The sequence below is a fragment of the Lissotriton helveticus genome, chromosome 1_1, assembly GCF_964261635.1.
Source record: "Lissotriton helveticus chromosome 1_1, aLisHel1.1, whole genome shotgun sequence".
Taxonomy (NCBI): domain Eukaryota; kingdom Metazoa; phylum Chordata; class Amphibia; order Caudata; family Salamandridae; genus Lissotriton; species Lissotriton helveticus.
This window is the reverse complement of record NC_136057.1, coordinates 168,330,147-168,353,047: the sequence shown is the minus strand read 5'-3', so window position 1 is coordinate 168,353,047 and position 22,901 is coordinate 168,330,147.

Below are 22,901 nucleotides of genomic sequence, written 5' to 3'. Positions count from 1 at the left end.
GGGTCAGGCACCAGCACCCACACCAGCGATACCTGTAGCACAGCAGCCCACCCAGCAGGCCAGCACCAATCGCCGCCCACGCACTCCCAGCAGTGCATGTCCATCAGGAGAGGGCACAGTGTTCCAAGGCATTGAGGGGAGCATGGTGCGAATCCAGCGCCTGCAGGCAAAATCCATCCTGGCATGCCACCGCCAATTGCGTACACACAACCTGCAAATGGTAGAAATGGCAAAGGGCTTTGGTGAGTTGGTGGCAAGCAACAAGGAGGTGGCACAAACAAACAGAGACATTGCCACAGGAATGGGACGCATGACACCGCCATCACACAGCTTTGTGCCAAGATGGAACATACTGAGCACACAAGGTGCAGGGATGCCCGTGTCCAAAACAGGGCAATTAACCGGCTTGCCGCCGCAACGTCCCAGCTATGTCGCCGAGGGGTAAATTTGGAAGAGAGCCTGACACAACACACTGCGGAGGTGACCAGGGGCATGGCCAGGATCACCAGTGCCATGGAGGCCCTCATCATATCCAATACAGTGGTCAATCCTGCCCTGGACGTGGCCGAGGCTGGGGACAGCAGCAGCCGCAGCAGCCCGGCTAGCGCTGTGTCAGAGCCGCGCAGGAGCAGCAGGCGCTCCGCAGAGGCAGCAGGCCATGCTGATGGGGGTGATCAGCATCCCAGTGGCACTGTGAAGCGCTTCAGAAAATGACTCTGCCAGTGTGGGTGAGGCAACCCGGGGCATTTCCAGTCCCCACATACAATTTCATATTTTCACTTGTTGCACATCAGTGCTTGAACGTTCTTCCAACATTAAAAAATGTTTTTTTTCACATCCATAACCTGTGTGTTCATCTGTACTCACTCAGAAATAGTTGTCTGTTATTTCCTCCCGTCTGTATCTGCCATCACTTGGTGTTGACACTCCAGCAGGTTAGGTTTGTGGCACAGCAATGTCGTCGTCATGGTCCTCGTAGTCTGACAACTCTACCTCAGTGCCCTTCTTGACCGCAAGGTTGTGCAACATTGCACAGACAGCAATCATCTTGCAGCAGGTGATGGGGGTATACTGCCTTGCACCTCCACTCTTGTGCAAGCATCTGAACCTGCTTTTCCAGATGCCAAAGGTCCATTCTACCACATTCCTTGTGCTTTTGTGGGCCCGGTTATACCTCCTTTGGCTGGGTGTTGAGGGGTTGAGGTAGGGGGTGAGTATGAATGAGCGGAGGGCATATGCACTGTCGCCTAGAAGAAAAAGGGGTAACATTACTCACATGCATACATGTACTTCACACTGCTATTTTTGTTATGGGGGTCTGACAATGTGTCTCATCTAGGAGGTATGCACAACACAAGATAGTAAGGGGTCAAGACATATGTTCTAACTGAATTAAATCTCTACAACACCGAATGGAACAAGAAGACAGACAGGAAAAAACAAAAGGAGTGTCAAATAAATCACACCTAGGGTCTCCTGTTGCTAAGGGAGAATTCCCATCAGTCACCACTCGGATCCGCCCTTCATCATCTGGGATCCTGCACCCTCTGAGCCACAGATTTATAGACCCACAGTGGATTGGCAGATGTCTAAATGCCTAATCCTACATGTGGCGGACCATGAGAGGGAGAACATAGGTATTTGGTGGTGACTGGAAGCAGTGCTTAAAGTGCGAAAAACGTGAAGTGCACAGTGAATAGTGAAAACTGGTTAAAAAATTAGGTAAAGAAGCAGAGAGGAAATTTATTAGAGTTCGCTTCTTCCCTAAATATTAAAAGAAAGGAGTGCGTAGTGGTTTAAACAAATAACCACTGTTGGAAAGAAAGGTCGACATGTTTCTGCAGACTTATCAGATCAAACAGTATCCAGCTGCTTCCTCAGGACCAAATTACGCTACTGCTTGTGCAAAGAATAAGTGGGAAAACAAAAAAGTAAATGGATATCACCTGCAATGTAGCGATACCATCTTTCTCCTGGCTGATTTGGTTCATATGCCAAAAGCAGGTCCATTCAAAAAAACATATATGTAGAGAAAGAAAACAGAAGAAGTACAACGTTTTTTAGTGCAAACCACAATGTAAGTGCACAAAACAGACAACCTTTCGTCATTATCAATGCTTGCCAGATGTGGTCGCCTGTGCGTGCGTCTAACACATCTCTATTTACAACACCAAGTTTGTAGTTGCTCACTTACCTAACTGGCAGGAGAGAAAGACCCACCTCACCTGGCTACAGCGCAGGTAAAGCGAGGCACCGCTCTGGAGTAGCGAAAAAACATAAGTAAAATGAAAGGGAAACATTAGGACATCAGAGTCATCACGCTATTCAAGCAGAATACCTCACACACAAATCATGTTTTTTTTAAAAGTATGTAACGTGCTTTTTCTCTGACCATAATAGATCGTGATCAGCCCCGTAAGAGCCCCACCAGTGATCGTTTATCGGTGGTGCAGAAATGGTTTACAGAATAGCAGAAAAACTGGCTCTAGGTTACACATGTAAAAAGATTCGGAAGGTAGCCTTTGCTCCTTCCGTTGAGAACTGTAGATAGTTTCGCTCACGAGAGGCGTGACCATTCACAGATTTTTCCTGCTCACGGCTTCTTGCTCTCCGCTGCTCTGAGAAGAGGTTGTGAAGGTAGTCTTGATTTTCATGCCATGTAACTTGTAACATCGTTTATATGTGCAGTGTACTTCTCATTGACTGCGTGTTTCTGACACCGGTGCGATTTGCACTACGTGCAGGTCTTTTTACATGTGTAACCTATAGCCAGTTTTTCTGCTATTCTGTAAACCATTTCTGCACCACCGATAAACGATCACTGGTGGGGCTCTTACGGGGCTGATCACGATCTATTATGGTCAGAGAAAAAGCACGTTACATACTTTTTAAAAAAACATGATTTGTGTGTGAGGTATTCTGCTTGAATAGCGTGATGACTCTGATGTCCTAATATTTCCCTTTCATTTTACTTATGTTTTTTCGCTACTCCAGAGCGGTGCCTCGCTTTACCTGCGCTGTAGCCAGGTGAGGTGGGTCTTTCTCTCCTGCCAGTTAGGTAAGTCAGCAACTACAAACTTGGTGTTGTAAATAGAGATGTGTTAGACGCACGCACAGGCGACCACATCTGGCAAGCATTGATAATGATGAAAGGTTGTCTGTTTTGTGCACTTACATTGTGGTTTGCACTAAAAAACGTTGTACTTCTTCTGTTTTCTTTCTCTACATATATGTTTTTTTGAATGGACCTGCTTTTGGCATATGAACCAAATCAGCCAGGAGAAAGATGGTATCGCTACATTGCAGGTGATATCCATTTACTTTTTTGTTTTCCCACTTATTCTTTGCACAAGCAGTAGCGTAATTTGGTCCTGAGGAAGCAGCTGGATACTGTTTGATCTGATAAGTCTGCAGAAACATGTCGACCTTTCTTTCCAACAGTGGTTATTTGTTTAAACCACTACGCACTCCTTTCTTTTAATATTTAGGGAAGAAGCGAACTCTAATAAATTTCCTCTCTGCTTCTTTACCTAATTTTATAACCAGTTTTCACTATTCACTGTGCACTTCACGTTTTTCGCACTTTAAGCACTGCTTCCAGTCACCACCAAATACCTATGTTCTCCCTCTCATGGTCCGCCACATGTAGGATTAGGCATTTAGACATCTGCCAATCCACTGTGGGTCTATAAATCTGTGGCTCAGAGGGTGCAGGATCCCAGATGATGAAGGGCGGATCCGAGTGGTGACTGATGGGAATTCTCCCTTAGCAACAGGAGACCCTAGGTGTGATTTATTTGACACTCATTTTGTTTTTTCCTGTCTGTCTTCTTGTTCCGTTCGGTGTTGTAGAGATTTAATTCAGTTAGAACATATGTCTTGACCCCTTACTATCTTGTGTTGTGCATATGGTTTTGGGATACTAGTATTGCTGGGTCATAAAACTATCCCTTAGACCCTCCCCTATCTGGTTTATGTTATGTTCATCTAGGAGGTATCCTTCACCAAATTCCCCTGCCCTCAGCCGTGCATGGATGCCGCTGCTTTGGAAGATGTAGGAGTCGTGGGTACTCCCTGGGAATTTTGCAACCAGGTCTGTGATGACGCACTTAGCATTACAAATCACCTGCACATTTATGGTGTGCGTTGACTTCCGATTACGGTATATGTATTCTGTGTCAGCAGGGGGGCAAATCGGAATGTGCGTGCCATCAATGCAGCCAATGATGTGGGGGAATCTTGCCATCTGGTAAAAGTCTGCTTTAGTTTGTACCAGTTCCGCATGGGTTGCAGGGAAGGAAATGTATTGGTCCATCCTCTGTATCATGGCGTCAAGGAATTTGTGGAAAAACCTTGACAGGCTGCTCTGGGTCACCCCTCCTGCCACAGCAACTACACTTTGATAGCTGCCAGACGCAAGCAGGTGTAGGCTGCATAGCACCTGCACTTGTGTTGGGATTGCGTGTGCCCTTGGGGTGGGGTGGTCCAACAGTGGTTGGAGGTTCCTGATAAGCTCCAAAATGGTGTCTGGTTCCAGCCTGTATCTCTGTAGGATCTCTGCTTCTGTGAGCATGCACAGGGGCACCCTCTGCCTGTACACCTGCTCCTCTCTCTGCCATTCCCTCTCTCCTTCCTCCTGTAGCCATAGCCGTCTTGCAATGACATAAAATGCCGCCATAGTGCAAGAAGAATTGCATTTTGGGTCCGTTTTTATAGGTTGCACCTGGTTACCACCTAATTCCAATCCATGGTAAATACAGACTCTTAAATACCGATTTTTAGGCAAATTCTGTATTTCTGAGCTTACCTACATCTCACTCTTCATTTTTCACACTTCTTATTTACAGAATCGGCATTTTACCGATTCGGTAACTTTACCGATTCGGTAGAATTACCGATTCGGTATATTTACCGACTCTGTATGTTAGCGATTCAGTAAAATTACCGATTCTGTGTTTTTTCCAAATCGGTATTTTACCGATTCGGTATAATAACTGATTCGGTATATTTACCGATTCTGTATGTTAGCGATTCGGTAAAATTACCTATTCTGTGTTTTTCCGATTCGGTATTTTACCGATTCGGTATGATTACCGAATCGGTAATTTACCGATTATGACGGATTTCGGACTCCTACATCCCGATGGTTCGATTCCGCTCGGTAACGGCCGAAAATCGGTATTTTCGGCCGTTACCGACCGACCTACATCGGGCCCCTACTCATTTTTGGTATTCACAGAAGACACTTACTCATTTCGGTATTCACAGAAGTTAGGAGTCCTAACTTTAGGACTCCTAAATGCCTTCTGTGAATACCGAAAGTCTTAAAATTATGATTTATCTCAGTTTAGTAGTAGTAAAGTTAGGACTCCTAACTTTACTACTACTAAATTGAGAAACATCCTCATTTTAAGACTTTAGGTAATCACAGAAGGCATTTAGGAGTCCTAAAGTTAGGAGTCTTAACTTTACTACTAATAAACTGAGAAAAATCCTAACTTTAAGACTTTCGGTATTCACAGAAGGCATTTAGGAGTCCTAAAGTTAGGAGTCTTAACTTCTGTGAATACCGAAATGAGTAAGTGTCTTCTGTGAATACCAAAATGAGTAAGTGCCTTCTGTGAATACCAAAATGGTAGTAAGTTTAGGATTTTGTCTTAAGTTAGTTCTGTGAATCGGGCCCTGTGTGGCTGGGGAACCTGGGCTTAGTCCCTGTTCGCCATTTGGCAACATTGTTTTGTTTTGGGCAAACCATTCAACCTCAGTGTGCCTTACTTCCAATATTTATCTGTGGATCCTGTGTTCTTTATAGCTTAGCAGTCTTACATTGGGTCAATTTCCTGCATTCCTCAACACATCTTGTGACTTAACCCCTTCGATGTTTCTGTCGCCCACCGGCTTATGCTAGCACTACGTTCGTAGTGCTGCACAAGTCCGTTGGCCGACGCAGCCCGCCCGCATAATAGAACGTTCCACACCGGCGTGGAACATTCGAAGCAGCAAACGGGTTAAGAGCTCAGCTCGGCAAAGTGTCAAGTGGCTGTGAATAACTGAGGTTGTGTGCTGTGGTGACCCTGGGACACACCTGCAGCCCCTTTACTCTCTGTGCAGTCATGTCCTCGGTGCCACGTGCATTGTGTCACTTTTAGTGACGTCCTTTCTGGTGACGTTATTTCTGGTGACGTCATAGGTCATCCTTTTCTACTCTTTCACGCCCAACTACTGGAAATTTGGAAGTTAGCTCCTCAGGTCAAGAGCTGTGCAAAGGTCACAGAAAGCTCTAAAGAGTGAGAAATGCAGGAGGAGGTGTCAAGAAGACGGTGCGTTCATCCACTGAGGCTACCCCCTCAGGCTGAGAAGCTGAACATAAGTTTGTAATGTGAATAGACGGACACACATACCTATGCAATCTTCTGTGTCTGTATCACTTGGTACCTACACTGCTCCATGGTGCAATCTATTTCTAAGAGCATGAAAGGAACAGGAAAGCAGGCACACACCTATACAGCCTCCTCAAAGAGAGATTACATAAGAGCACTTCAGTACTCTACATGATAATTGATTTTTCGCCCTTTTTTGTCAATTTTATATAGCGTTGGGAGATTTCGTGATTTGGCCGGAATCACAGGATGTTGAGCTGACACCAAGACTCACACCTGTTTTCCCAGCTCCAAAGTTGGCAGCTAGCAGTAGGGAGCCTAGTAGGTGGGTTTCTGGATATAGGGGCATATTAGCAAGAACCTCGTTAAAATTATCACTGTTTTAGCGGCAGGAAACTGCCGCTTAAACGGCGATAATGGGCTTGCTAATATGCGTTATAGAATTCCAATAGAAGCCCAGGTTAGATGTGCAGGACATCTTACCTGGGCTTCTATTGGAATTCTCTAACGCTTATTAGCAAGCCCATTATCAACGTTTTAGCGGCAGTTTCCTGCAGCTAAAATGGCGATAATTTTAACAAGGTTCTTGCTAATATGCCCCATAGTCTCTTGACGAATGTGTGACTATATGGACAGTCTCACCCCCTAACCTTATGATACCTAACAGATACATAGGCCATTTCAGACTGTAACAAGGAAAAAGTCCAATCAATGGTCCGTATAGTTGCGTGCATGCTTTACTGAATTTATTAAACAAACGCATGTAAGATTGGTCAAAATTAGAAACCTCACCACATAGGGATTATTACACTTACTGTTCATAAAGAAAGCCAATAGTCCCACTGGTCTTTAAAACGGCTGAAACATGTCGACCTTAGATGTCTAGGGCCACTGTATCTCTGTGTCATCTCATTGTTTTTAACCTTGCCAAAGGACCTTCTAATTAAATAACATATTTGGATTCGGCAGGCAATTTTAACTCACACTTAGTCCCTAGGCAGGATTTAAGTGCTCAGCTTCCAAACGTGTTGAGTCCGCCCACCCACACTAGGTAAGTAGGGTGTGGGTCCGATGATGAAGCAGGCCAAAGATGGTACCTGTGGGTGAGGACCCAACAAAATATCCAGGAGATGTGCTGATCACACCAATTCACCTGGGTGTAGATCTCACACTCTGAAGAAATATACTATGGGTCACGCAACAATCTTCCGAACATAACCGGATTAAATTGATAGGTCAACCCTCTATAGAGGAATTACTTACGAAAATTTGAGAGGCTGAGGGTTCTTACCTAATTATAGCTTCCCGCTCCTCCGCAGTGTTGGCATAAATTCGGATGAGGCCATCAGCTATGCTATATTTTGTTTTGATGCACTTGCCCTGCCCCCACAAATCAATTTGAGGATTCCAACTACATTTTTATCCTATAATTTCAGATTCCTTCACATTTAGTGAATGTTTTAAAATGTTCAACTTTACATTTTGCTTTTTATTTATATACACTTTAATAATCTGATAATATTTGTTATTTTCCTAAGCAGTCAGGGATCCCCCTAGTAGGCTACAGGGACCACCAGGGCCCCACAGACTACAGGTTAAGAACCACTGGTCGAGTGTTTAGATTTGTTAGTCAGTGTTGATGGCGTGAAAGTGGTTGCTGTCTAGTATTTAATATTTCTTTTTTTATTAGCCTGAAGGATAATGTGTGATTGAACTGTAGATTCTCGTTGATTCAAGTGTGAAAGTCTTTGGTGCCTTCCTAAAGACCTGGGGCCTCATTTATAAACCCTTGCATCACTTTTACGCCACCGTTGCGTCACTTTTTGTGACGCACCAATGGCGTAAAAAATGCGCCTTGTTCCGTCATATTTACAAAGTGACGCATCTAGGTAGATGCATCACTTTGTAAACCCCTGCGCCACATTATACCTGCGACAGGTATAATGTATGCAAGGGGGGCGTATTGACGCAAGGAAGGGTCGTAGAAGTGACGCAGTGAAATCTATGAGATGTCACTGCGTCACTTTTAGGACGCCGTTGCGTCAAAATCTTGCACCTGCCTCACAGTAGGCGTACGACTGACGCAGGCCCTTTCACATGGGGCTTGCCCCATGTGAAAGGACGCATTGCTGGAGTTGCGTCACTTTTGTGATACACTCCAGCAATGCGTCACTTTTGCGCTTACAGATACGTCAGAAATACTGACGTATCTGTAACTCCTTGCGACATGATGCGTCATACATTAAATATGACGCATCAGGAATGTCGCAAGAAGTGCGCACTGAGAAGTGACGCATCGCTGCTTTCACGCAGCGATGCGTCATTTCTCATAAATGAGGCCCCTGGTGCTCTTTGATGGAGTATATCTTGCTGGGAGTGTGTTTCATTGTATTTTCAGCTTGATCTGAAAAAGAGGTGCCATTGATTGAATTTTTTTATAATTTGAAACAGTTATAGAACTGTCTTGAGCTCATTATCCTTTACTAAGAATAATTGTTATTCTTCTTTTGTAAGATGATTGGTTCTTTTCCATTTATGGTCTTCTGTGTAATGCAGAGGACTTTTAAGGAAGTTCTTCTTGCAATGGAGAGCCAGTGAAGAGCCTTCAGAGCAGGACAGATGAGATGTGATCTCATACATTTGCAGATGAAGTTGCCTTGCGGATGTGTTCTTGAATCTTGCAGATGTCTAATGAATAAAGTTGACACTCCTTGGCATACACTGTTGGCAAAGACAGGTTGTGATAGGACAAGGAAGCTTGAAACTTGAATCTTCTGAGAGACTCTTAGGTGAGGGTAAATACACTTATGCTGTCTTTATTAGCTGGTTGTGGTTTCATAGAGATCTATCATTATTTCTAGGTTGTTTAATTTTTTTCATATTGTTGCTGGTTGTCAACGTTCTTTGGTCCAAATAGAAAGAGTCTCAAGAGGCCAATATCTTCTTTTTCGAGGCATTGATTTTTAAGTGGTTTGTATTCATCTAATGGTTCATGCCTTTGAAGCAATCAGTCAGGTTTGAGGCTTCTATGTCATTAGTTTTCTCCAATTCAATGGTACCTGTAAATCTTCGCCGTAGCTGCAGCACATGAGCTGGAAGGTTCTTGATGTGTTCCGGTTGTGGTTTGGTGTATATATTGAATAGGAATGACAGTGTAATGGATGTTTTACTCAACGCTTTCCCTTGCATCTCTAATGAGATGCAAAGGGGGCGTTCCAGAGTAAAATAATAGGAGAAATGTGCTTAGCGACATTTCTCCTATTATCAAGGGCAGCTCTAACTGCGGTTAACGCTGCTTTTTTACGTCTGGTATTTTTCTGACTTAGACATGATATCCAATGTAAGGTGGATATCATGGCTGAGTATGTCTACCCCTATCAGCAAGCTATCGCCAAACGTTGTTGGATTATCACTGCATTTCCAGCGATAATCTGACAATTGGCAGCTTGCGCTATGAATTTTGGGGCATATTATCAAGGAACGGTGTTAAAATTATCACCGTTTTATCGGCAGGAAACTGCCAATAAAACGGAGATAATGGTCTTGATAATACGCCCTTGTTAATTCCCATAAAAGCCCATGTTAACACAAGAACATGGGCTTCTATGGGAATTAACAAGGGCATATTATCAAGCCCATTATCGCCGTTTTATCGGCAGCTTCCTGTGGATAAAACTGAGATAATTTTAACACCGGTCCTTGATAATATGCCCCTTTATCTCTTTGGAGATAAGCATTGCTGATAGCACGCTATCTCCGCGAGTTGGCCGGCGATAATTATCCTAGCGCTAAATGCGCTTAGCGATAATTATCTCCTGGCCTTGTTAATATGCCCCTTAGAGGCGATTTTTGATCGAAACTTGACCTTCCTTCCCTAAATTCAAAATTCGAATTCTTAAATCTTTTTGGAAATAAAACCAATGACCCTTCGTCCTGAAGGAAAAGTTTACTTATGTTGTTGCAGCATGCCTCTTACCTCCATGTTCATCTTTTCAGCTCCATCAACATGGGCCTGCCCTGCAGGGCCTTTGCGCCATTTCACGATCACATCTCAGCAGAAGAGAGAGGCTACAATGGCTGACCATGTGTAAAGGGGTCAATCTTAAAGTAGCACATAGGGTACAATGTAAGACTGGTCCCACATTTCTTACCAGCCTGATATTCCCCCATTCTGCTGGCAAGAACCTCGGATCCAGCATCTCACTTCTGCTTTAAGTCCATTGTTTTAAGAAGCACCAAACAGGAGGAAGATCACTCAGAGAGGTGGTGCACCAAGCTTAAAATGAACTTCCTCTCAATATTAGATCTATTTGTAATTTCTGACCCTTTAAGAGGCTGGCGCGAATCAATCTTCAAACTTAGACTTGCTTATGTGATCTAGCCCTTTTAGTTGCTTTCATGTCTTGGTCCCTTTTACTTTCCTCTGTTATGTCGACTTTGTTCTATTTCTTTCTCTTTTTTGTTGCCCTCTTCTCTTTTGATTGACCCATCCCTGCCCCTAGTGCCAAGTTCTGCAATAAATTAGTGCTTAATAAATATTATAATAATAATGCTGTGGATAAGAAAAGGGTAAAACATGGCCAAGAAGGTGTAGTCCTACATGTCACTTTGTTCTACAACCGAAAGAAATCATTTATTTATTTATTTGTGAGTTTGTACCGTGCTAGAATCGACTCCCGGAGGAGTATCTCTGCGCCCAACGCAACATGAAAGATAAGGATGGAAGAGCTGATAATCTAGAGGGGGCACTGAGCTTGGAACAAAAAGGTTTTTAGCCGTTTCCTAAAGGTCAGATGGTCCGTACATTGCCTAAGAGAATCGGGAAGTTTATTCCAAAGGCCAGGGCCGAGAAAGGACAAGGCTTTTCCACCCTGTGTTGCCTTTTTAACTATAGGAACTTGAAGAAAGGACTGGTTGCTAGAGCGGAGGGTACGTGCTGGGTTGTAGGGAATAAACTTTTCTGCCAGATACGAAGGGCCTAGGCCATGTATACCCTTATGGACCACACAGCAGATCTTGAATTTGATCCGTTGGCGAATCGGCAACCAGTGTAGTTTTTCAAGCAAAGGGCGAGATGGAGATCTGGGTGGGGCATTCAGGACCAACCTTGCAGCAGTGTTTTGCACCACCTGAAGCCTGCTAAGTATACCATAGTTTGCCAATACCAACAGTCCATTGCAATAATCCTGGCGACTGAGCACCAGGGCCTGGACCAATGTTTTCCTGGTTGTATCTGGAAGTAAAGGAAACACTTTAGCCTCACGCCCAGGTTCTCTTTAGTTGAAGACATTGTATACTTGTCTGTACTGTGCAAAAATTGCAAAATAATTACAAAAAGCTTCCTGTACATGACCACACACTATAAAATAAGTATTTCTATCTTTATATGCTAAAGTGCATATAGTACTTTCACAATGGTGAAACTGAAAATTTAGCAAGCAGTGGGAGATGTGATGATTTTGGGATCCTCCCTAACCTAGGGAGAATACCATACAGATACCTTGAAAACAAAAAAGCACATCTTATTGAACAATTTAGTTGTGGTCCCATCCTCTTAGGACAAACCCAAACACAGTTATTGGCAAAAAAACATTCCCAACCAAAGGCCCTGCAATGCATTATGGGTTGAGATTAGCAGTGGGCAGTGAATATTATATAGTATACAATATCAAAAGAATTCTACAAAGAGCTGCAGTTCAACAGGTGGTTACTAGATGTCCCTCATGAGTCAAATGCAAATGCTTGATGAAAGGGTTTCAATGGTTTTGCATTTGACTCGTGAGGGACATCTAGGGACGATCAGTGGAACTGCAGCTTGATATAAGAATAATTTCAATGCTTTGCATTTGACTTGTGAGGGACATCTAGTAACAACTAGGTGAACTGCAGCTCTTTGTAGAATTATTTTGATATTGGATACTATAATATTCACTGCCCACTGCTAATCTCGTCCCATAATGCTGTGCAGGGCCTTTGGTTGGGATTGTTTTTTTGGGATGTCATCCGACACTGAAAGGAGCGCTGATTCGGTGCTATGATGTGGCCTGAAGCCGGACTGAGAATGATCCAGACTTCCTGTTCGCTCGATAAAGATTGACAGATGGATATTAGCGTGCTTTTCCGTTAATTTGCTCAGGTACCGGAGGAGAGATATAGGCCTGAGGTTGGACAATTCTGTCCATGGGATGGAAGAGTTCTTCCGAATGGGTCTCACCAGTGCCGTCTTCCACTCCTGTGGAACCCGGCCCTCGGAAAGAGAAAGGTTGACAAGGGACTGGATCACCAGACCAAGTGCCTTGCAGACCGATGACAAAATTCTTGCTGGGAAAAGATCTGATGGTGAACGACTCTTGATTTTACCAATAAGGTCCTCTACCTCACTCAGGGAGGCAGCAGGAAACTCGGTAAGCGTGATGGAATTAGCAACCCTGCTTTCCTGAGATGGCACCAAGGGCCGGCCCATGGAAAGGCTTGAGTCAATGGGCCCGATTCACAGAAGGAACTTAAGATTCAATCCTAAACTTACTACTATTTTAGTATTCACAGAATGCACTTACTACTTTTGGCATTCACAGAATGAACTTACTACTTTTGGTATTCACAGAAGTTAGGATTTTGTCTTAAGTTTGTCTTAAGACAAACTTAAGACAGACTTAAGACAGACTTAAGACAGACTTAAGACAAAATCCTAACTTCTGTGAATACCAAAAGTACTAAGTTCATTCTGTGAATGTCAAAAGTAGTAAGTGCATTCTGTGAATACCAAAATAGTAGTAAGTTTAGGATTGAGTCTTAAGTTCATTCTGTGAATCGGGCCCAATGATTTTGTCATAGATCCTGTCTATCCCTAAAGTAGAGGGAAATATAGTCGCATAATTGTTGCGACGATAGATCAGGACTCTCGCAAGCCATAGGTTTAGTGAACGTTTGAAGAATCCGGTACAAAACCTTAGGGGCGTTGCCTGCCTCCATAAGTTGTGAGGCGATATAGTTCTTACGGGCCGATCTGATTTTCTTATGATAGAAAGCCAGGGCAGTATAGTAGCTATTCTTATCAGCCTCAAAGTGCGAGGATCTCCAATTAATGAGACGCTATGAATACTGAAAATTAAAGATAGGCCCAAGCTAAAAGAAAAAAAGCAAAAGGAAATTCTCATAGCAGAGTTTCCATAGCGTTGCAGAGATCTCATAGAGATTACTAAGGTGCGTATGGTGTTAAAAAGACACGACATATACAAAATTAAAGTATGCAAGAGGTGCGCTCCACAATCCTTTGTGGCCGAAAAGTGACCACGGAACAAGAATTCCTGGCTACCAGGACCGGGTGGCAGAAATAAGAGAGGCCACCGTGCCCATCAGGTTGACAGCCAGTGGCTTATCAGCAGTGACTGACAGTAATAGATTCCTTGAAGGTTATTAGGCGTCCACATCCATTTTGTGTTTGACTTCTGTATCCTGGTGGCATTGTCTCTTGGGGAACTAGCCATCATTTCATCTCTTAGACATGTTTCAGTAATGACCAGTTAGTGTGCCATATGACCATTATCAGGTCATAGGTGTTATTTTTGTTCTTGCCCCTAGTGTGAGTATTTCTAAACATACACTTTAGGGACTGTTTGTGGTGAGAGGTTGAATTGATGATTGAAAATAGGCGGTATTGGGGAGTTTCGGTCTGGTGTACTTGTGAAGTGGGGGTGGTCTGTGGGTGAGCTCTGTTCCTGCTGGAATGATGTTTGTGCCTGCTGGGTCTGGTACATATGTGGGCATGGTAGTTTGAATAGGTGGTGTTATCTTGCCTGGGTGAGGCTGGGATTGTGGCACTGCTAGGCGTGTCAACAATGTTGTTTTTATTGGTATTTGAAAAGTTCCAGGATGTGTGGTAGAGATTTGACAGGACTTTGGATAGGGAAAAGACACAAGACTCCTGGTTGAGGGAATGTGGGCTGTTGAGTGATTTATGCATGTCTTGTTTGTGTCTGTGTTTTGTTAAGGTGTATGGGTGGCGACCAGAAGCACTCATATGTATAGAGAGGAGTCATGCTGTCTTTTGCAGTGTCTGGGGTGAAGGTGTGAGCATTAGTGGTGAAGATACAGGTGGTATCTGCTTTGAGACCTCCATATGCCACAGTTGAGATTATTCGTGTGTGCTTTTCTGTCTCATCTGCAGGTGTTGGGTAGGTGTTGTTTATTTTATAGTTGTTGTGTTTGATGATTGTGCTGTTGGGTGGTTGAAGTCGGCAGATGGTGTGGATGTATTTGTATGAAGAGCGTGGAGATGATTTTAGGTCTTGGAGAGGTTGAGGGTGATGAGGGTGAGCTGAGGGTCGGAGTGTGGAGTAGAGAACGGCAATGGGGTGTAGTTTAGAGCTGATGGAAGAGTTGGCGGGGAGGGCGCTTCCCATACATTGTCTTTGGGCCATGGGAGCAGTGTGCAAGCATTGCCGGGAGATGGGGTGGGCATTCTGGTGGTCAGCACTGAAAAGGAAGGGAGTTGAGCGAGGTTGGGTAGAGGTACAGTGGTGAGTACTGCCAAGGGTGTGGCTTGGGGGGGTGGTTAAAGCGGAGGAGAGGAAAGGAGGAGTGTCTAGGAGTGAGTGCTTGCTGGTAGATGAGCACAGACAGGCGGAAGTGGAGTGAAAGAAGTGGATACATCATTGTCTGGGGATGTATGACGGTACAACGCGTACCGTTACAACGCGTCCCTTTACGACGCAGTTTTAACAACGCAAGTCGTTACAACGGCTTGCGTTGGGGGGGCGCTGATAGTGAATAGTTTAATTTACTACGCCAACACCAGTCCCCGTGGATAGTAGGGAAGGTGTTGGATAGTAAATTAAACTATCCCCTATCCTAGAGCGCCCTCCAGCGAAAGTCGTTGTAACGACTTTCGTTGTTAAAACTGCATCGTAACGGTTCTGCGTTGTAGCGGTTCCGTTGTACAGGATGTTTCCCATTGTCTGGTCTGCTCTGCTGTTATTGAATGAAACTGCTGTGTTTGCCCCGCACTGGTCTTAACGCGGGGCAGCGGTCGGGGGCGGAGGGGAGGGAGTGGGGTCTGAGGTAGCTTGAAATGCGCCCTTGATTCTCAGAATATTAGAGGGGTCACGTGGGTCACTGGAAGTAGTGAATCTTATGAACTCTACAGAATGTTAGGAAAGGCTTTTATCTTGCAGAGGATTAAGTAGCATTGACTCCATAGCTATGGGCGGCCTTACTTTACCCCCACCCACCTGCAGAGCAGTGCTTCTGGCCCAAAGCCCGTAAGAGGTCCTAACAGACCCCGACAGGCGATGCCCTTAACCTGTCTCTCTTTACCTGGACGCCTGGGCCGGATACCTTCATGCTGTAAGTTACATTAGAGATAACCCTGCTGATCACGTGACTCAGGTCGAGTTAAAGCACAGGGCTGGGTGGGGAAGTCTAGGCCAAAAGCTATTTTATTTAATGCGATTTTATATAGCGCAAGCTTTACCAGAAGGTGTCAGAGCGCTTTACATAAGAACCAGTTGCAAAACATAAGGACTTAGGATTACATGTGTTACATAAAAGATACACACAGAAACATTTCAAATGTACAAGATGTAAAGTCACACAAAGAAGAGACTGGTGATTATAATTATCTCTATATACATAGGGAAGGGATACGAATGGATATACTCTAAGAGTCACATAGGAATGGTAGAGAGTACAAAGGTCTACTGCATATACTAGTGATTAGAGTTATCTCTATATACCTAGGGAAGGGATACGAATGGATATACTCTAAGAGTTACATAGGAATGGTAGAGAGTACGAAGGTCTGCATATACTAGTGATTAGAGTTATCTCTATATACACAGGGAAGGGATATGAATGGATATACTCTAAGAGTCACATAGGAATGGTAGAGAATACAAAGGTCTACTGCATATACTAGTGATTAGAGTTATCTCTATATACCTAGGGAAGGGATACGAATGGATATACTCTAAGAGTTACATAGGAATGGTAGAGAGTACGAAGGTCTACTGCATATACTAGTGATTAGAGTTATCTCTATATACACAGGGAAGGGATACGAATGGATATACTCTAAGAGTCACATAGGAATGGTAGAGAATACAAAGGTCTACTGCATATACTAGTGATTAGAGTTATCTCTATATACCTAGGGAAGGGATACGAATGGATATACTCTAAGAGTCACATAGGAATGGTAGAGAGTACAAAGGTCTACTGCATATACTAGTGATTAGAGTTATCTCTATATACTTAGGGAAGGCATACGAATGGATATACTCTAAGAGTCACATAGGAATGGTAGAGAGTACAAAGGTCTACTGCATATACTAGTGATTAGAGTTATCTCTATATACTTAGGGAAGGCATACGAATGGATATACTCTAAGAGTCACATAGGAATGGTAGAGAGTACAAAGGTCTACTGCATATACTAGTGATTAGAGTTATCTCTATATACCTAGGGAAGGGATACGAATGGATATACTCTAAGAGTCACATAGGAATGGTAGAGAGTACGAAGGTCTACTGCATATACTAGTGATTAGAGTTATCTCTATATACACAGGGAAGGGATACAAATGGATATACTCTAAGAGTCACATAGGAATGGTAGAGAATACAAAGGTCTACTGCATATACTAGTGATTAGAGTTATCTCTATATACATAGGGAAGTGATACGAATGGATATACTCTAAGCGTCACATAGGAATGGTAGAGAGCACAAAGGTCTACTGCATATACTAGTGATTAGAGTTATCTCTATATACACAGGGAAGGGATACAAATGGATATACTCTAAGAGTCACATAGGAATGGTAGAGAATACAAAGGTCTACTGCATATACTAGTGATTTGAGTTATCTCTATATACACAGGGAAGGGATACGAATGGATATACTCTAAGAGTCACATAGGAATGGTAGAGAGCACAAAGGTCTACTGCATTTACTAGTGATTAGAGTTATCTCTATATACAGAAAAGCAGAGTTCCATTAAGTGGGGTCGGAGGGGGGATGCAGTCACAGCACCAAGGGAGGGACAGAGAAGGGCAGGAAAGTGAGACAAACGAGAGAGGGAAGCAGATAGTAATGAGCAAGACAGTGAGGAGTGTGTCAGAGGCAATAGAAGAGACAAAAGAAAGGTTGCTGGGACAGAGGGGGAGGTTAGAGATCGCTAAAATGGCAGAGGAGAAAAGTAGAAGAAGAAGCGAGTCATAAAAAGAAACTGGCGTGAGCATAAAGGTCCAAGTCCGAAAGTCCAGGAAGAGGGCTGCCATAGCCAGCACGTCTGGGGGAGAAAGGCAGTCCGCAGCAAAGTCACAGCCTCATCGTCCATGAGGAGCTGGGGCAGAGGAGTTCAATCTGGAGACCAGGGTTCAGGGAAGAAAGACCACAGGCGCCAAGGCAGCTGATCACAGAGCGGGAGGCAGCAAAGTCTAAAACAAAGTTTAAAGGGAAGGAGGAGGGGGCCTCACACCAGAGCCCAGTTAAACACGCTGTGGGTGGTGGCGTTGTGCGTGGGGGGGCTCAGCGGCAGCCAAAAGCAGGCTCTCAGTGTTCCGACAGACCCGCAGTCTGCCCCCGAACCGACCCAGTGAGCCCCGGAGCTTCTCTGCAGAAAATGGTGCCCACCCGGGCGCTGAGCTGTTGGTGGTGGAGGAGAGAAGTTGTCTCTTGCATCCACTGCTGTCCCGCTTTGCCCAGCCTTAATCCACAGACCTTCCCCCATTGGCTGGTCTTCCAGGGGCTGCTTCGGCTTAGGTGTGAGGTGCATTCGCAGAACTGTACGGCTCCTAGTACTGGAGTACTGTGGAGTACTGTAGGGCAGGATTGAGCTGCACTGGCAGATCGGAGCGGCTCCTAGTACTGGAAGCACAGGGTGTTCTGCAGGACAGCATGGATATACGGAAATGCCACTGTGCATGCCACAGCACTGGAACACCAGTGGGTGCTGGGGAGGCGAATCAACAGAATTGTGTGTGTGACTCTGTATGCTTGGTATTTCTGTGTGTGTTGCACATGTGCGCATGTGTGTGTTTGTGCCAGTCTGTGTTTCACCTCTGTGATTATTTTTCTCTGTGTTTATGCATAAGTACATGTGCCTTTTTGTTTTTGTCTGTATGTTGTGTGTGTGTGACAGTTTGTGTGCATGTTTTTATGCATATGTTTCTGCATGGGTGCCTGAGTTGTACATGTATGTGTTTGATTCTGTGGGTGTTTATTGCCTCAGTCTTTTTATAACCTACCCTACTATCAATACGTGTGTGGAATTAGAATAGTCAATACACCCTTCTTACAGTCAAAGGCCGTTCCTCTTAATGTTAAGGGTGGTAGTGTGTTATGTGTGCGGTTTGTATGGTGAGTGTGTGTGTGTGAATATGCATGTATGGTGTGTGTCAGTGGGCGGTATGTGTGCGTGTTGTATGCATGTGGTGTGTGTATGTAATGTAATGTAATGGTGTCTTGTAAAGCGCATGAATCACCCCACATGGGGTATCTCCGCGCTGTAGACCGCTGGGGAACCCGTCCTGGCTTTCCCTGTGGGATGGTCCCTACTGGGTATCTCCAAGGTGGAGCCAGGCATCCCCGGCGTTGATGGGGCCGTTGTGGAGATTAGGCAAGCTAATGCCCAGAGTTGCCGAGTGTGATCCCTGGTTAGAGTAGGCACCGAGGCGAGAATTATCGAGTCCGCTGACCCTGGTCCACGACCCTGCCGCGTCGGGAATCGAACCCTGGTCCCAGGCCGTCCTCTGCTTCCGGGTCTGCCGCCTCTAACCAGTGAGCCACACCACTCCACATGTATGTGTGTGCGTGCACGCACCTGTGTGTGCATGTGTGTCTATGTATGCATGTGTCTGTATGTTTGTGGAATGTGTGTTTGTGTGTGCATGTGTGTATGTGTGTGTGTGAATGTGTGTGTGTGCTTGTATGTGTGTGTGTGTGTGTGTGTGTGCGCGTTTGTGTGTATCCCTCCATGTTTCTCAGTGCAGCAGCAGAGGCCTGGCTGTGTGAATCTCCCACCCTTGGGCTCACCCTGCCTCGAGATGCCTCTGGAATGCGCCTATCAGTGAATGTTTCACATTCCTGCTCTCAGGCTCCACTTCAGACAGCTCCGATAAGAGGGATTGGTCCAGCGCCGGTGCCTGGAGTGCCTGGAGTGTGTGAGGAATCCCCGCCCCCTCACGAATACCACCGGGAGGGGGGTGGAGTGGGCAGCAGGTGCCTGAGATGTCTCTCACCCTCAGTACACGAGAGGGGAGGGGGCAGTGGGTGCCTGAGATGGCTCTCGCCCCAGTACACGAGAGAGCTGCAGCTTTCCTCCCAGTGCAGACATGTCTTTTACATGAACAGGTGGGAAACATTCGTGCTGCCGGTGAGTGCTAGGGATGTCTCGTACCAGGGGGACAGTGTAGGGCATCAGGCTGTCTGAGAGTGGGCATCTCTCTCCCACACGGAAGGGATGAGACACTCACAGGCTGTCTCCGAGTGCATCACTTGCTTCTTATAATATGGGACGAATTCCTGATGTCTGTGAGTGCAGTAGGCGTCTCTTAGAGTGAAATCCTCAGAGGGCGGATCTCACGTGCCTGTGAGTGGCGGAGATGTCTCGAACAGTGCACAGATGTGCAGATGTGGGACCGTCAATCAATAAGAGAGGTCTCGTACAGTGGGTTCATGGGAGGATGCATTGTGTCTGTGAATCAGAGGTGTCTCTTACAGTGAAATAATGAAGGGATTACATGCTGTCTCTTAGCGCCGAGAAGCCTCTGATGGTGAGTGGCGAGGCTCAGGTGCCAGGATGAGATGCTATGAAGGCCTCCAGCGCCCACCGGGATGAAATGAGGGTTAGTGTCAGGCGTGGACCCCTACAAGGGGCCTCTCTGTGGACAGATGGAGCATTGGTGTCATGCTGGGCTCATCTGATGTCCTTGTTCACTCAGGGGTCTAGCTGCCAGGCAGAGACCCTTTGCTGGACAGTGGATCCCACCATAGTTAACTGAGGACTTAGGGGCAGATTTACAAGCCCCTTGCGACACTTTTGCGCTGCTGTGGCGTCACTTTTTGTGACGCAGCGGCGGCATAAATAATACGCCATGTTGCGACCCATTTACAATGTAACGCATTTATGCAGATGCGGTCACCTTGTAAATCCCTGCGCCACATTATACCTGCGTCAGGTATAATGTATGCAGGGTGGGCAGTCCCATGCAAAAAGCCATGTAGAACTGACGCAGTGAAATTTACAACATTTCACTGTGTCATCCTACGCTTTCACTACTTCAAAATCCCTACGCCTGCTCAGACCCTGCTTAAGGAATGACGCAGGGCTTTTTGAATGCGACTCACCTATCTGTTCTGACGCAGTGCTGGAGTTGCGTCACTTTCATGAGCAACTCCAGCGTCACTTTTGTGCCAACAGATGCACCAGAATTTCTGACGCATCTGTTAATCCTTGCGCCATAGAGCACTGTAAAGTAAATACAGCGCAAACATGGTGGCACTGGCACAAGAAAACTGACGCATCTATAGGGACATATTTGAAAGCCCCGTGCGCCGCTGGTACGTCACTTTTTCCCATATGAAAAGGAATGCACGAGCTGCGCAAGGAGCTTGTACATAAGCTCCTTAGTGTCGTACTTGGACCATCACATGATCCAAGGGACTCTCTGTCATTAGCTGAGGTTCTGATGCCATGCTGGGCTTGCCTGAGGTCCACGGGTACCCTGAGCTCCCTTACTACCCACGGCGCATGCATGACAAGGACCCTTATGCCACTCACAGCACATCAGAGGGTAACAGAACTCTGGTACCAGGCCGAAGTGCTCTGCCTGGCCAAGATGCAGTCAGTAGGCAGTAGCTGAGGCCTCAGAGTCAGGCTAGAACCCTCACCATCACTGAGTCCTTCCGGGCACCACTCACCTTGGTGCCAATCTGAGCTCCTCGGACTGCCTGTGGCGCATGCTGTCGGTTTCTGGCTGGCACCCTCACACGGCCCACTGGCACATGTGGCTGGTCAAAGGAAATAAGGGTATGCCCAAGCACACTGTAATTATGCAGCCACAGAGATTTTCGCATGATTATCGATTAGCCGCATGTGCCACGTCATGCACCATCTGCTGCAGAATCTGAAGATTTTAACAAAAAAATGTTGTTTTTACCTCAAATGGTCCAAAAGTTACTAAAAATGCAGGAACACTTGTTGATGCGCAATAGAAGGCAGTTTGAAGAGGTCAACTGGTTGCTTATTGCTATATGTGTGTGTTTAAATGAGGTGGAACCAATGCACAGACAGTGTTAATCAGTGTAAAAATGTCAAAATAATGAAGTAATACTGTCACAAAATGTGGGGTATTACGCCACATAATTTGTCTTTTCGTGTTGGGAAATTTACTAAACTCTGCCGCATAATTTGGCCCTTCCCTGCCACATATTTCCAGTGGCCCTGGGCATACCTAATCTGCCAGAACAGAAAACAGAGGCAATCTGGGAGTGCGTGATCTCTGAATGCTCGCTTGTGTTACCAATGGCTGCTTCTGTCTTAATTTACTCATTCTTGGGCAGCGGCCAGCCTCCATTGTCCCCCTGACTTACTCATCTGATAGTTCAGCCTTGGCTCATTCTAGTTCTGTCATAGGCCTCCCACCACTAACTCAAACAAACGCTCTAGAGGAATGCTTCGCTGAGTCCTACTTGACAGGTGCTGCTACATCCCCAGAAGTCCTTCGTGATTGGATTCTCTTTCTTTTTCGCCACCACTCAGCAGCAGGCTTAACCCTGCTAGAATCAAGTGCTCAGTCCTATCTCTTCAGTCCTGATGATCAACTGATGTGTTTGCTACATTCGCCTTAAGTAGCCATGGGGAATGTCCAGACACGGGTGCCTTGCTCGCTGTGCCACTAGATTTAAGCTAGCCTGGATGATGAGGGGTGATATCCCGAAACTGGTCCCAGGATGCTTGTTTCCGGTCCAGGGAGGACCTAGCCTGGCAGTTTGAGCTGGAATGTTACCATGAGGAGCTGGTTCAAGAGTGATTTGTGTATGGCTGGGTCCAAACTAGGGTGGCATAGTGAGCAAAAGAACAATGGCCTATACCCAGATTTATTGACTGGGAGTGAGTGGTTGAAAGGTTCCTGCACTCTGTCCATCATCTTGTTGTGTTTGCTATGTTTGCCCTAAGTGGTAAAGAGTATGCCAAGACTTGGGTCCCTTTCTCACTGTGCCACTGGATTCAAGGTAGCCTGGCTGATTAGGGGTGATATCCCAAAACCGATCCTAGGATCCTTGTAGCTGGTCCAGGGAGGACCTGTTTTGGCAGTTCGAGCTGGACTGTTCCTATGAGGAACAGGTTCAAGACTGATTTCTATATGGCTGGGTCCAAACTTGGGTGGGATGGAGGTCAGCAAAAGGACAATGGATTAAACCCACATCTCTTGACTGGGGGTGAGTGGCTGAAAACTTTCAGCACTCCACCGATCATCTTGTTGTTTTTGCTATGTTCGTCCTAAGTGGTCAAGGGT